We start from the raw sequence: 17,987 nt of genomic DNA, 5'->3' as shown, positions 1-17,987 counted from the left end.
TGGCACATTATTGACTGTCAGACTCATGTGAAGTGTACCAAAACTTACACTATTACTGAAATCAGCATGAATTAGCACCGCTGTCAGATGAGCTCACTGCGGTTGCATAAGTGTATTAATATAGTTGTGATGTGTACGGGTGAAATCAATATCTCGAGCGGTGATGTGTAACGTGTTGCATCATGTCTGCCGTCACTCTATTAGTGTTTTCTGATGTAATTCAGTTTTTGGACATTAAAGCTGATTGGCTAATTTGGACACGCCTGCACTGTTTGGTTCTGTGATGATCAGTCGTCTAAAGTATTGCATTAAATGCATTAAAAACACATCTGCCAGATCTGAAGGAACAGGTGACCTGAGACGAACTTTGCACTTTGAGTCGTCTGCCGCTTACGCCGATGAACCTAATCAGGACTTGTGAAAACGAAATCAAGCTCAATGTCTAAACGCACGACGTCCGGGGAGTTTAGGATGAAATCAGGGGCTGCTGCTCGGAGCTCTGAAACAAAAAAAAAAGACAGAAAAAGACATTAATAAACAGAAAATGAAGTAACAATCAGCATTGCATGTAGCTTTAATGGAGAAATGCAATCAGAGAATGCACTGCAATAGAAAAAAGGTTGACATTTTTATGCAATATTTATGTGTGCTGTTTATTTCGATGCTTATTAGACGATCACACAGTTAACTTGTCAATGCAAACTCTATTAAATTCACTGCAAACTCTATTAGAATCAAATGTGACTCAAATCTGTGCATTTCACATCAATGAATTATAGCTTTTTATACTTCTGTTTTTTGCCCTATACAGTGCCCTCCACTGATATTGGTAAATATAAGCAAAGGCGGCTGTTAAAATAAATCTGCATTGTTTATCTTTTTGACTCTAAATTAAAAAAATTCACTAAATTCCAACCTTTCATTGAAGTCAAACAATGAAAAGTGGGGGGAAACTCTCATTATGAAATAAATGTTTTTCTCCAATGCATGTTGGCCACAATTACTGGCACCCCTAGAAATTCTTAAGAGTAAAATATCTCTGAAGTACAGTACAGGTCAAAAGTTTGGAAACATTACTATTTTTAATGTTTTTGAAAGAAGTCTCTTCTGCTCATCAAGCCTGCATTTATTTGATCAAAGCCCAGAAAAAACAGTAATATTGTGAAATATTATTACAACTTAAAATAATAGTTTTCTATTTGAATAGACTTAAAAAAAAATATTTATTCCTGTGATGCAAAGCTGAATTTTCAGCATCATTACTCCAGCCTTCAGTGTCACATGTAACATCCAGTCTACACATGATCATTTAGAAATCATTCTAATATTCTGATTTATTATGAGTGTTGGAAACAGTTCTGCTGTCTAATATATTTGATGAATAAAAGGTTAAAAAGAACTGCATTTATTCAAAATAAAAAAAAAATCTAATAATATATATTCTAATAATATATTTTCTTTACTATCACTTTTTATCAATTTAACACATCCTTGCTGAATAAAAGTATTGATTTTTATTTAAAAAAAGAAAGAAAAAAAATTACTGACCCCATATTACTGACCAGTAGTGTATATTGTTATTACAAAATATTTATATTTTAAAAACATATCTTTTTTTTTTTTTTTTTTACTTTTTATTCATCAAGTATCCTAAAAATGTATCACATGTTCTGAAAAAATATTAAGCAGCAGAACTGTTTCCAACTTTGATAATGATCATCATATTAGAATGATTTCTAAGGATCATGTGATAATGATCCTAAAAATTCAGCTTTGCATCACAGAAATAAATGATAATTTAAAGTATAATAAATTTAAAAACAATTATTTTAAATTGTAATAATATATCACAATTTTACTGTTTTTTCTGTATTTTTGATCAAATAAATGCAGGCTTGATGAGCAGAAGAAACTTCTTTCAAAAATATTAAAAATAGTAATGTTTCCAAACTTTTGACCTGTACTGTATATTCCCATTCATATTAAATTTTCAGCACACCAGGGTGACTAGGAGCATGAAATTGTCCAGCCATGACTTCCTGTTCCACAGGATTTTAAAATATGAGGCTTTTGACCTGTACTGTATATTCCCATTCATATTAAATTTTCAGCACACCAGGGCCAAAGTGAGCCTCACCGCTGGCGTCTGCTGTCGGCACATGAACACGATGAAGATGACACCCAGTAAGATGCCTACACTGATCACTATGAAGGGGATGTTGATGATCACGTTTGCTTCGGTAACCACTGAGTACAGCTTCTTGGCAGATTCCTCGTCAATAACAACACTCTAGAAAACAGGACAGCAGCGTTAAGAAGATAGAAAGAGCCAGAAATGAAAAAAAAAAAGTTCTGCGGGATGTCCTGTCTGATAATGTGAACTCAAAAGAACACTTTAGAGTTAAGATAGCATTCGACAAAACTATGATCGTTTTCATTTAATGCACTTTTATACAGAAAAAAAAAATCATCTAATGCTGAGACTGGTTCATCTCTTTTTTTTATTTATTTATTTTATTTTTTTTAAATCTGTGCCGAACTGATGCAACCACATCTCTCTCTGCGGTCTCATTCAAAGGTTAATGTTATTTGCATCATGTTTGCACACTTTATCTGTTACACTCCTTACCTAATTCTGCATCTCAACAGAGCTGAAAGAGTTGAGACAGAATTGCTTGATCCGTCTGGACTGGCGCAGCAATAATCTTTAAAAGCTTTAAAGTAAAGCTTTCCGGGAAATCATGATGTTCATGTTTATAATATCCTAACATCTTCATGCCTTATAGTTGCGTTTAGCAGATTAGAGCAGGATGATTATAGTTTAATGTTGTGATGATATATAAATGGATATTATAGCTGAGGTTTGCTATACACCAGTGTTGGTCAGTAACAGAGTAGCTTTACTTCGTTACTGTACTTAAGTACATTTTTCAAGTATCTGTACTTTACTGGAGGAGTAGGTTTTATTTTGAGTGACTTTTTACTTTTACTTCACTACATTCCAAAGCATAAGATGGTACTTTTTTTACTTCCACTACATTTCATAAAACATATGGTTAACTCCTTATAATATAGTCCGTGCTCCGACACACACAGAAGCAGTGTTTGACTCAAGAACAAACTGATTCTTTTCAATGAATCTTTTAAATCGGTTCGCAAAACACACCAAACGATTCATTCAGGAATTAGAATGATTTGATTGCAGCTGTTCTCGAGTCGACAACTCACTGATATAAATGAACCGTTTAGTGCGAGTCTCTAGTGAACTGAACTCACAACCGGGAGATCTTATGAGCGCTCGCGCAACTGATGCTGCTAAAAGTAAGTTACTAATGTAACTGAAAACCATATTTAGGTCATAACTGTTCACTTGTTTGTGAACTAAATCTGCTGTAAAGGGTGATCTATTTAAGCCCACTGAAACACTTGAATGCAGACACATCACATCCGTGTCATGTTTTAGGTCAAAAAAGGAAACATTAAAATAACACAGATTAAATAAAATAACTCATGCACGTTCAAAGTCCCCGCTGCCGTAACGTTAACAGTTTTATTAAAATGCTGCACATTTAGCCCTATGTGACGTCTGTTTTTATATTGTTTATCACAGTATAATTTTTTATATTGTTTGGATTAACTAGCCGAGTAGACAGATCGGCTATGAATGTTTCTTCATAACCATACTGGAAATTAAATATTGTTAGCTTATGCTAACTGTCTAGCTAACAAGCTTGCTGGTGATAAGTTGAGGTAATTTTTAGATATAAAGTCTAAATATTTTTAGATAGATTACAATTGGGGGAAAAGAAAGGCTGTGATGTTAAGTGGGAAGTGATGCCCTCCAGGGGTGTTTTTACACCACAGACAAGGTTTGAGAAGAAAAAAATCATTATGAAAATGTAATTATATTTTCATTAAAATGATCTTCCTAACTAAAGGCCTTATTCTCATGTCATATATAACTGTGATGTTCTGCAAAACAACAAACTTTAAAACACTTTTTTCTTCTTGGTGAAGATCAGATGGTCAGCTCTGGTACATCACAGTGTAAGCTTCACAGTGAACATCACTCTCCGTAGTCCATATCAACAACAAAAATATATCTTGACTCCATATAGTGGTTATTTTGGGAAAATCCCAGGCGTTTTGTGCAGTATAGGATTATAAAAAATATGTGCTAATATAAAATTAAATTAAGTAGCCTATATAAAATTGCAAAATAAATCTATCTATCAATACTTTTTTTTACTTAAGTATATAAAAAAACTGAGTACTTTTGTACTTTCACTCGAGTAAAATTGAAAAAGGAGTACTTTTACTTTTACTGGAGTGATAATTTATTATATGTATCTGTACTTTTACTCGAGTACTTGATTTGTGTACTTCGTCCACCACTGCTATATAGTATACAGTATATGGCTTTATGTAAGTGAAAGTAAAGTTTTTCAGTTCATTTCCTGGGAATCGAACCCATGACCTTGAGTTCAGCTATTTGCACATGAGAGTAACACATGTTCTGACACGCAGACAACCCTGACATGTTATAAAAGCCTTGTAGAAAGATACTGATGATGATTTTAACTTTACCTCATTAAGGTACATCACTGGAAACACCAGCGTCTGGATCTTGCCAGTCTGACTGCAGAGCAAAAAAGAAAATATGATTCTTATAGTATTTGATGATGTTTAAGACCAGGGTTATTATACTTAACTAAAACTGTAAAAAAAAAAAGTTTGAAATAAAATCTAAAAAAAAAGCCTTAAAGAGATATTTTTTTATTTATTTCTGCTAGTTGTAACATTTCTTACTTTTTGTTTAAAGGTAAAATATTTGAATAACAATACAAATAAAAACTATATAGATATATTAAATAAATTAATTAATTAATAAAACTTAACTATAACTAAAATTACAGTGAATCAAATAAACAAAATATAAAAATAAAATCTAATACAAAATATTAACTACAACTATGATTTACATCCATGAACAAAGGTAAGCATAATATTTATAATATAAAATAAATAAAATGAAACATTTATTTATTTTAATTTTATTTCAGCTAGTTGCTATGGCAGCTTTTCTTGTTTTTGTTTAGTTTAACTTGAATTACTAAAATAACTACTGCTAAACTAAATAAACTAAAATTATATATTAAAAAAATAAAAATAAAAATGACAAAAACACAACAACAAAATGACTAAAACTAACAAAAATTAAAGTGAAAACAACAAATACACAAATAAATCTGTAACGGTTTATCAGTGATCCATAGACACATCAGCATTGTGCAAACACACACATCTCTTCAAGAAGAAGCCTCTCACACACACACTATCAGATGAATGGGACTGTGGGACGTCAGCTCACACCCGTGTGTCACACTGATAATTACAGACCGGGAGAGATGTTTTCCGTTCACACGCTCATGAGGAGGATTTATCTGTCTTCTCAGATAGATTGCATTTCATAACCAAGTCAACAAGCTGTCAGCTGAAGTGGAACGTTTGGCAGCGTTGGGTCTTCGGTCACGTCATTGGACCACCTGACCCCCAAACAGACTCGGAAACTGATCCGCTCGCTTCACATCTTAAAATACCTCCAACACGCAGCTGTCAATCATTACAGCTGGACTGACCTACTTCAGGTCATGGTTCAGGAGAGACTTACGTAATGAGCTCATATTAGCCTACAGCGGGTCTCCAAACACACCTGACTCAATCAGAAATAGTTCTGGAGTTTCAGGTATGTGGTGAATTTTTCCTCAAACAGTGTACATATGGATGAAATTTATTGTAGGTCGTGAAAATTTGCCAAGTATGATAACCCATACTTTGAATTTGTGATCTGCATTTAACCCATCCAAGTGCACTACACACAGCAGTGAGAAGTGAACACACCCCCGGCGCAGTGGGCAGCTATATCCAGCACCCGGGGAGCAACTGGGGGTTCAGTGCCTTGCTCAAGGGTACTTCAGCCATGGGTATTGAGGATGACTGTTCATTCACTCCCACCTACAACTCCTGCCAGCACCGAGACTCGAACCTGCGACCTTCTGGTTACAAGTCTAACTCTCTAACTATTAGGCCACAGCTGATATTAAAACCAACAAAATTCATGTAACAAACAAATAGAAATTTCTTATTTTTCTACAATTTTTTTTTTTTACTTGAATTTTGTTGATTTCAATATCACATTAAAGGTGGAAAAAGATCTGCCATGACTTGTCTTGGATTCATTTTTACGTCTCAAAAACCTGCAACTTTAAAAGGGGTGTGTGTGGCCACTTTATTTCTAGATCTTCCTGTTTTCTGAAGAAAATGTTAGCAGTCCATGCTAAATTAAGTCGGGTCACCTGAGAGACTTGTCCTCACCTGAACGCTGGGATCTGATGCAGGTAGACGTTCACCTGAAGACGCTTCGCTCCGCGAAGCAACAGTCCAGTGAGCTGAGAACACAAACACAAAATCAACATTAATGCAAAATAAGCTACTGACTGCTGGTTAACATTATCCAATACTGGGTGTCACGAACCCCTGGGGCTTTGTGAGATGATAAATATACACACAATTCTCATACACACACATACTACACTCATTTTATACACACACTATACTCACATACACACACTATACTCATTACATGCACACTATACTCACATACACACACTATACTCATTACATGCACACTATACTCATTATATACACACTATATGCACACTTTACTCATATACACACACTATTTTCATTATATACACACTATACTCATATGCACATTATATGCACACTATACTCATTAGATACACACTATATGCACACTATAATCATATACAGACACACTATACTCATTTTATACACACACTATACTCATTACATGCACACTATGCTCATATACACACACTATACTCATTACATGCACACTATACTCATTATACACACTATACTCATTACATACACACACTATACTCATATGCACATTATATGCACACTATACTCATTATATACACACTATATGCACACTATACTCATATACACACTATACTCATATGCATATTATATGCACACTATACTCATACACACACACACACACACACACACACACACTATACTCATTATATACACACACTATACTCATGCAAACTATACTCATTATATACACACTATATGCACAATATACTCATATACACACACTATACTCTTATGCACACTATATGCACACTGTACTCATATAAACACACTATACTCATATGCACACTGTAATCATTATATACACACACACACTACACTCATATGCACACTATATGCACACTGTACTCATTATATGCAAACTATATGCACACTATACTCATATACACACACTATACTCATTATATGCAAACTATACTCCATTATATTCATTATTTTTGATACTATATGTTCATTTTAACATAATATATACTCATTATATTCATTATTTTTGCAAAATATATACTCATTATATACACACTATATGTACAATATACTCATATAAACACACTATACTCATTATATACACACTATATGCACACTATACTCATTATATACACACTATATCTACAATATACTCATATACACACACTACACTCATTATATACACACTATATGAACACTATACTCATTATATGAACACACATATAATGTACAATACACACTATATGTAAAATATACTCATTATATACACAATATATGCACACTATACTCATTATAGACATACTATAATGCTTATAAAGTTAAATTAGGGGTTTTCAAATGTTTTGGACTATATGCAGAATTGTTTTTCTTACTAAAGGACGCTACATAGTAAAACATTTTTAAAGATAAAATTGTAAGATTTTTAGAGATGATTTTTTTTATTATTATTTTATATGATTTATATAATTATTATACCCATAATCAATTACACAAGCTAGCTTAGTTTAATAGTAATTATTAAGCTTTTATTTTAAATTAATATAAACATATACTGTAGATAATTTGCAATATAAATATATGTTGCATTTATATGGCAAGATTATTTCTTTAAGTTTCCCTTTTCATGGATAGATCGTTTCATCTTGTAAATGTGTGTAAATTCTTCATATTGTTCAATCTTTTAATCTTTGGTAGTGAATCGCACTGACTCTCTCACAAGAAGTGAATCACAGTTTCAAGGCATGTGATTGGCTGTTCATTACTGATGTCACTATTTCATGTGCACATGCTCCATTAACTCAGGATCAAGCCTGAGTTGACAGAGAAAGTTGATGATCAGCTTCATGGCACCAACAAAGCCGGATTGGACTGGTTTGGTTCTGTCAAGTCAAAACTAATCCTGTTACCCAGAGTTTGTTCAGCCACTATCATGGTACAGGCCCCTGGAACATGCATGAAGAAAGTAAACAGAGTCTATTTTTATTTCAAGTGAACTTAAGGTAAACAAACTTTAAAACTGTGTTAGTTTGGCTTTTACAAAATAGATATTTCCAGGTTGGATTCTGATGTGAAAAGTATCTAAGAATGAATGTGTTAGATTGGCTTTTACAAAATAGATAGTGTGTGGGTGTGTGTGTGTGTGTGTGTGCCTACAGTACATCTGCAAAACCCATCATTTAAAGCTCTAACACAAAAATGATGGGATGAGAAAATGAGAAAACATTGCATAAAGCAAGAGATTCCTGTCAGATGCACATAACAAAAGCTTGACTCTAACCTCTATCCTTCCGTAGAAATCAAATACAATAACAGTATATATGGTAAACATTCAGTACCATGGGACATGGTGGTATTACCATCTGATACCGTACTAGCATTTTTATAGTGTAGAACGAGCGCCTGAATCTGTTCCAACACCATATACAAACACCATAAAACACACCCACAGTAAACTTTATCCTGCTGATCTGTGTAGATCCCTATCCTGCAGCAAAAGCACTTATCAAACACACACATTTAACATGCTCCTGGAAGAATCTAGTGCTTGAATAAATGCAAAAATGTTTGATTTGATCAAATGTCTGCAGTCTTTTGTACAAAAGTTTGTAGAAACTCAACAAACTTCCATGACACACAAAATAACCAAAACACCAACAGGTTGAATGACTAAATACCTGCCTGGAAGTGGGACGCGTCTGGACTAGCTGGGAAATCAGATAACATCATCCTGACATCACCTGCTTTATCAGAGAGTGACTCAGACACAAGCGTAAAATGTGTGTTTGTTCTGTCACTAAATAATGAAATACAGATGCTGTTATTCATTCATTCACTCGCTCTGGATCTGTAGTATTGCAATCAGCCAGAAACGTGAGTTTTATAATGAAACTGCATCAATAGTACAGCAGACCTGAAGCTGAGTGTAGTGCACTGATGCCCTCTTATGGCAGTGCAGATAAATACACACTATATACATTATTTACACTATATACTCATTATATACAAACTATACTCATTATATGCACACTATACTCTTGCATACACTATATACATTATAGACACTCTATACACATTATATGCACACTATACTCATTATCTGCACACTATACTCATATACACACTATACTCATACGTACACTATATACATTATAGACACACTATACACAATATATGCACACTATACTCATTATACGTACACTATATACATTATAGACACACTATACACATTATATGCACACTATACTAATTTTATACACGTTATACTCATTATACACACGCTATACTCATATGCACACTATACTCATTAAATACACGCTACACTCATTATACGTACACTATATACATTATAGACACGCTATACATATATGCACACTATACTCATTATATACAAGCTATACTCATATGCACACTATAATCATTATATACAAGCTATACTCATATGCACACTATACTCATATGCACACTATACTCATTATATACACATTATACACATTATACGTACACTATATACATTATAGACATGCTATACACATTATATGCACACTATACTCATTCCATACATGTCATACTCATATACACCATATACTCATATGTACACAATACTCTAAGCTAAATCAAACGATTCTAAAAGTTTCTAAAATATAAAGGCATCTATATATTTTCATGAAAATGAAAAAATCTGAAAACAAAACATTTAGTGTAATATCGTAAAGACAATTATTTCTAAAATTAAATAACTGACTTATAAGATGTCACTGTACTAAAGCAAATTGCTAAAATGTTATCCAAAAAATATTTCCTTTTAAGATTATAATGGATCTGTGATGAATACTAAAAACATTTTTTAGAATTTTTTTTTCTCTTTCAACAAAACCATACATTTCTGATTAGTCTTTAGAAAGTACAATGTTTTATGTAGTTGTAATATAATCAAATTTGATGTGAAAAAAGCATAAGCATATATTACATACATACAAAAGGGGTGCGACAAAAAAGTTTGAGAAACCATGGCTTTCACAAAATAGATATTTCTTGACTGGACTGTTGTTTTGAATCGTGTAGCTGTGATGATGGATGGAAAGTGTGTCAATCACTAATGTACTAATGTACTTCCACTTCCTCGTTAATCTGTGTTATCACCTGAACCTGCAACCGCAACGAGTGACTCACGATGAGACAGTAGTTGTGCATGTTTTAGATTGTGGCTGTTCTTGTATCTCTCACATCTGAACACGACAGAGTTCTGTTGTCTGATGCTTGAAGATTACGTACAATGACACAAAAGCATGTTATGCAGGTGTATATTTATCAACTAAGAGGATCATTTACTGCTAATGTTAGATGAACAGGTGATTCTGGGTGCCGATATCTTCATATGATGTCATACAGAGAGAATGTCTGCACAATAAAGAGTCACATGATTGCCATTATGTTGCACTTTTCCAAATAGTGAGTTGGAAATTCTCTACTTGGAAACATTTGCATGAAAAAGCATAACCATCAAATGCATTCTGACTGGCTGTGATTTTGCCGCTTCATGCAGCATTTTGCTTTCAGGGAGGAGAATAAAATGTGTTTCTGGTCAAGACCTTACCAGCAGGTTTATATGTGATTATACAGACATACCGGGTTGACGTCAATGACCGTCTCGTGCTCCTCCTTGTTGGGATTCATCCCGAGCACATCCTGGACGAATTTGTTGTCTGCCTGGTAGAAATGAGGGGAGGACATGATGATGGGGGCACCTGAGAGGAGACACACACGTTAGCGGGACGTCCCGACGTCTGTATGGTGACAAACAGCATTCAGACTCTCACTGACCTTCTTTGCAGACACTAGCGTTGAGGAGGCCGGAGCCGAGACAGTTCCCGGACGGCACGCAGAAGCCTGCGTTATCTGGGTTAATCGTAATATTAGCGAACACCTCGCTGGGTGCGACAAAACGGAAACCGGGAACCCCTCGTACGCTCACGTCAGACTCGTACTGGGCATATATAGACCTGTCAACACAAACATGCATAAAACACACACTGATACCACTGAGAGATGCCTTTAATTAGGACTGATTGTCTGTTGATTCATCTGAGTAGCTGATTCTGAAAAGCAGAGTTGTGTACTTCAGGGATTTAACCATTAATCAAATGGTTCTGGCTGAAGAATGGTTTCTTTCACTGTGATGTAACATGTTTTTAGGTTTGATAATCACTTCAGTGAACTGCTGAAAAGTTTTGCTTGTTTGGAGCATGCAAATAGAATGTGAATATGATAAAATATTTTTTTAAAAGTTAATAAAGTTGATATTACCATACATTAATAATATAAGATTATATATATATATGTCATATAGTAATATTCATCAAATTATCATTACATACAGTATTTTTCAAAAGGTTCAGCAAGATTTAAAAAAAAAGTCTCTGCTGCTCACCAATGCTGCATTTATTTGATCAAAAATACAGTAAAAACAGTTAAATATTTTTACTATTTAAATTAGCTGTTTTCTATGTGAATATGTGTTAAACTGTAATTTATTTCTGTGATGCACAGCTGTATTTTCAGCATCATTACTCCCAGTCTTCAGTGTCACATGATCTTCAGAAATCATTCTAATATGATGATTTGCTGCTCAAGAAACATTTCTGATTATTATCAATGTTGAACACAGTTTTGCTGCACAATATTTCTGTGGAAACTGTAATTCATTTTATTTTTCAGGATTGAAAAGAAAGTTCAAAATAACATTATAAATGTCTTTATTGACACTTTTGATCAATTTAATGCATCCTTGCCTTTTTTAAAGTGAAATTCAGATCCGTTAGCAGCACAGAACCGTGCATTGAAATAGTCTCACCTGCACAGATCAGAATTCTTTAAGAGAATTATGAGAGTTTCTCGTTTTTTTGTGATGATCGGATGGAAAGAACGCCATCGGTGCCGTTGATCATGTTACACTCTTCTGTTACTCCACCAGGGTTCTCATTGCCTCCTGACAAACAGAACAAACTAATCCTTAATCGGGATCCATACTTGAGTGAGTGATTGATTGTTGTGCTGGTTGTAAATCCATTCATTAATCTTCTGGAGATAAAACACGAGTGTGAGTTTTCTGCTGATTTTTACCTCTGGTCCGTTCCACTCGTCTATACGAGCAAAGTCCTGATAATTCTGCTTCCCCGTGAAGAAAATATAATCACCGTCATCGGTGCCATTTTTCTGAAAACACATGTATGAAAAGACAATTAACAGATGTGCATAAATATTTTAATCAGTTTGAACTGAAACATATGAACTGCCATTGAAACTTCAATAGCTGATGCAGATTTTTTTAATGTTTTTGAAAAGTCTCTCTTCTGCTCACCAATGCTGCATTTATTTAATCAAAAATACAGTAAAATGTGAAATATTTTTACAATTCAAAACAGCTGTTTTCTATGTAAATATCTGTTAAACTGTAATTTATTTCTCTGATTCACAGCTGAATTTTCAGCATCATTACTCCAGTCTTCAGTGTCACATGATCTTCAGAAATCATTCTATTTCTGATTTGCTGCTCAAGAAACATTTCTGATTATTATCAATGTTTAAAATAGTTGTGCTACTAAATATATTTTTGTGGAAACTGCTACATTTTATTTTTCACGATTCACAGATGAACAGAAAGTTCAAAAGAAAAGCATTTATTTGAAATCGAAATCTTTTGTAACATTATAAATGCATTTACAGTCACTACTGATCATTTTAATCACTGATCATTTTTTTCTGAAGCTGAACCTAATACTCAGCCAAAGTGAGTTACTGACTGATGCCACAAACCTCAAATAATGATTCACAAGCAAGACACATGATTTGAATCATTCATGTCTGAAGCACAAGCACTGCAAAATGACTCAGCTTTAGTATTTAATGTTAGGGGTTTGATGCTGCTAACCTTGTAGAAAAGTCCAAAGTGGTCGTCCGACACAAACTGTTTGAGTTCTTTGAGCAGCGGATCTTCATAACCCCACAGCAGGTCACCGACTCTGAACGTCCTGAACATCCCGATGCCCTTTGCTTTCATCACGTCAGAGATGATGCGACTGACCACGATTGTATCTTTGAATTTCTCCATCGCGGACTGAAGTCAAAAACAAACACATAAACTTTGAATAATCTCTTCTCAGACTTCATTTCTTTATGCAACACATAATTTCTTATTTTTTATTTAGATTTAAGGGTGAAATGTGACATGCTTTCAAGAGATTCACCCATTTAACATATCATTTCCAAGTGGTTTTAGTAGGTCAGACATCACAGTCTCACCACAACAGGGATGTCGACCGTTCGGACGATGTCATCCTCTGATCCCCGTGACATGCTGGGCTCAAACACATACGTCTTTGGATTGACAGCCGCCACTCTGGTTCCATTGTCCATAAATTTCACTTCCTCCTTCGGCCGATACTCCCTGAAAGAGGAAACGCAAATGTGGTTCTTATTGACTGATGAAAATAGCATTGTCATGGAGCTGAGCGATTTTAAAACAACAGATCACGTGATTCAGGATAAATAAATACTACAATCTGAAGCAATAATGCATTACGTGGTTTTAATGAACACAAAGTGTCAAACTTGTGCAAGACTGCAACACTGCAGCAAAATGTGGTGTGATGTAGTTTAAAAGGCTTGACTTTTGAAGCAGTTTAAAGATTTAAAAGCAGTTTTAAGTTTGAAGCAATTTTAAAAGCAACTTTAAAGGTTGAAGAATTTTTCTAAAAGCCAGTTTTTAAGTTTGAAACCACTTCGAAAAGCAGTTTGAAGTTTGAAAAGGGAGTTTTCAGTTTTAAATGCTTGAAGTTTGAAGCAGTTTTTAAAAGCAGGTTTAAGTTTGAAACTGTTTTAAAAGCTTGAAGTTTAAAGCAGTTTTAAGTTTGAAGCAGTTTTTGAAGCAGTTTTAAGTTTGAAGCAGTTTTATTGTTTAAAGCAGTTTTTAAAAGCAATTTAAAGTTTGAAGCAGTTTTAAAAACAGTTTAAAGTTTGAAACAGATTTAAAAGCAATTTTAAGGTTGAAGATGTTTTCAAAGCAGTTTTAAGTTTGAAACCATTTTGAAAGCAGTTTTAAATTTGAAGCCGTTGTAAAGGGAGTTTTCAGTTTTAAAAGCTTGAAGTCTGAAGCAGTTTTAAAAGCTTGAAGTTTTAAAGCAGTTTAAAGTTTGAAGCAGTTTTTGAAGGAGTTTTAAGTTTACAGCAGTTTTAAAAGCAGTTTAAAGTTTGAAGCAGTTTTAAAAGCAACTTTAAGGTTGAAGAAGTTCTAAAAGCAGTTTTAAGTTTGAAACCATTTCGAAAGCAGTTTGAAGTTTGAGAGGTAGTTTTCAGTTTTAAAAGCTTTAAGTTTGAAGCAGTTTTTAAAAGCAGGTTTAAGTGTGAAGCAGTTTTAAAAGCAGTTTTAAGTTTTAAATGCTTGAAGTTTAATGCAGTTTTAAGTCTGAAGCAGTTTTAAAAGCTTGAAGTTTAAAGCAGTTTTAAGTTTGAAGCAGTTTTTGAAGCAGTTTTAAGTTTAAAGCAGTTTTAAAATCAGTTTAAAGTTTGAAACAGATTTAAAAAGCATTTTTAAGGTTGAAGTTTTAAAAGTAGTTTAAGTTGAAACCATTTTGAAAGCACGTTTTTAAAGTTTTGAAGCCATTTTTAAAAGCAGTTTTAAGTTTAAAAGCAGTTGTAAAGAGAGTTTTCTGTTTAAAAGCTTGAAGTTTGAAGCATTTTTAAAAGCAGGGTTAAGTTTTTCGAAAGCTTTGAAGTTTAATGAAGTTTTAAGTCTGAAGCAGTTTTAAAAACTTTGAAGTTTTTGAAGAGTTTTTTTAAGTTTACAGCAGTTTTTAAAAGCAGTTTAAAGTTTGAAACAGTTTTAAAAGTGGTTTTAAAGTTTAAAGCAGTGTTTAAGAGCAATTTTAAAGGCTGAAGAAGTTTTTAAAAGCAGTTTAGTTTAAAGCAGTTTTTAAAAACAGTTTGAAGTTTAAAGCAGTTGTAAAGGGAGTTTTCTGTTTTAAAAGCTTGAAATTTGAAGCAGTTTTTAAAATCAGGTTTAAGTTTGAAACAGTTTTAAAAGCAGTTTTAAGTCTGAAACGGTTTTAAAAGCAGTTTGAAGTTTGAAGCAGTTTTAAAAGCAGTTTTAAGTTTGGAAGCGTTTGAAAGCAGTTTTAAGTTTTAAAAGCTTAAAGTTTAAGTCTGAAGCAGTTTTAAACCTTGAAGTTGAAGCGTTTTTAAGTTTTGAAGCAGTTTTTGAAAGCATAATATTTAAGTCAGAAGCAGTTTTAATAGCGTGGTTTTTGTATGTTTTTTGAGTTTGATTTGTTTTTTGAAGGAGTTTTTTGTTTTTATATGATGTGTAAGAAGTTTTAAGTTTTAAAAGTTGAAGTTTGAAACAGTTTTTAAGTTTGAAGCCAGCATTTGTTAAAGCAGTTTTTGAAGTTTGAAAGCGTTTGAAAAAGCAGTTTTAAGTTTTAAAAGCTTGAAGTTTGAAACAGTTTTAAGTTTGAATTAGTTTGTAAAAGCAGTTTTAAGTTTGAAAGAGATTTAGAAAGCAGTTTTAAGTTTTTAAAAGCTTAAAGTTTAAAGCAATTTTAAGTCTCTTAGACAGATTTCTTGGTTTCAAGGGTTTTCTTTGTGGCTTCAGATAAACCAATACAGAAGCCCTAAAGTTTCCATGGTTTTCAGGAACACAGAACATCTGATGTGTCATCAAGAGAAACTTATGCTAGAGAAAGCTTCAGAAAACACAGTCATGTGAATTGCTTCCCCGCCCGTCACACATCGAGAGGAAAACATGACGAGCATGTTTTTTAGTGGCATCACTGACCTGTACGTGTACGGGCCGATCTGCTGGACGAAGGGTTTGTCTCCTTCCAGAACCTCTGCAGGATTGTCAGATTGAAGAAGTAAAACTGCAGTAACCGGCGGCGGTGGGGTTCTCCACACCCGAAAATGCCTCTGTTTTCCATTTTCCAGAACTACTTGCTGTAAGGAAAAGTGAAGTGTGGGTAGAAATTACTAATGTTATTTTTACAAACTCGTGGTTTCTAAAACAATTTAGGAAGAGAAGCACATTAAAAAAAACACATAAACTTCATAATATCATATATTTATATTTCATATCCTACTCAAAGTGTACATTTATTAAAAATCTGTGCAAATTACAATAACAACAATAATAAAAAAAACAATAACAATAATAAAAAAAAAAATTTTCTGGACATGGTTTCATTAGTTGTAATTTTCTCTCCTTGAAGAAGCATATGGCATATGAATATGATATTAATATAACACCATAATATCAGTTGATACCATCATATTAGTATATTATACAGTATATTAAAGCAGATTTAATTATGTGTCTAATTTCTGTTTAAAACAATCTTTAACCTAACTCAGTAAACTGTATAAAATGAAATTTCATAATATTAAGGCTGGTTATAATAAAAAATACCATATTTTTGATCATATACCATAACATTTTCCACAAACAGAATGTAAATATCATGGTGAATGAATATGGAGTAAATTAACATTTCTTAATATTATTATTGTGGTATTATGATGATAAAATTTAGAAAAATACTACTACTAAAATGCCTTGATGTAGTGCAATATTATTATTATATATGATAATACAGTAAAACATATATTATAATGCATACTGTAATACTCTCATATATATTGATATATATATATATATATATATATATATATATATATTATATATCTATATATATATATATATACTATATATACTATATAGGTTTGATTATAAAAAAGCATAATTAAAATTTAATCTGTAATCTAAACTGTATAAAATGAAAATACATAAAAATTCCATAAATAGAATGCAAATACAATGGTGAATGGATTATGGTGCATATTTAATGTTGAAAATAATAATAATAATAATAATAATAATGTCTGATTTATATAATATTGTATATTATGTTATTCTACTTATAATAAATTATAATACAATGATAATACATACATTAAATTGTATATATATATTTGTTATTTAGATAAAACTTATATATAACTCGCCAATCTTTAAATGAAATTTTTCAAAATAACTGCAATTCCATAAACATAATGTAAATGAATACGGTGTATATTAAGGGTTCATAATCATTATGTGAGGAGAATAATAAGTAATAATAATAGATTTAATACTAGGTATACGATATACTAAGATATTATAATATAATAAAATATTATATATTATTGATCTCTGCTGCATACACAAACTACACATAGACAGTCCAACATCATATGAAGAACACAACATGAAAAAACGAAAATGAAGACGCACTCATACACACTGACCTCCTTTATTGTGTTGTTTATGAGCTTCTGGAAGACCTGCGCCAAAGCCATCGCGATCCCGGCGATTAACAGCAGAACGCAGAGGATCCCTGCCCCGTAAACACAGCACGATCGGAGCATGATCCGGATCGGTTCGACACAATGGGAACAAAAAAGACCAAGCAGCTGAACCGGACTGAGAGTGTTTACATGTGTCAGTGAACTCAGGCAGCACACAGAGAGAA

The 17,987-nt window shown here is 33.0% G+C and overlaps 1 pseudogene; it reads right to left on the bottom strand.

Annotated features, from left to right (window-relative positions):
• Positions 1-81: 81 nt before the first annotated feature.
• LOC109045785 lies at positions 82-17,891 on the bottom strand (annotated as a pseudogene).
• Between the last annotated feature and the right edge of the window lie 96 nt (positions 17,892-17,987).

This window comes from Cyprinus carpio, chromosome A21 (genome assembly GCF_018340385.1).
Source record: "Cyprinus carpio isolate SPL01 chromosome A21, ASM1834038v1, whole genome shotgun sequence".
NCBI lineage: Eukaryota > Metazoa > Chordata > Actinopteri > Cypriniformes > Cyprinidae > Cyprinus > Cyprinus carpio.
This window is presented reverse-complemented; position numbering and strand designations above follow the sequence as displayed.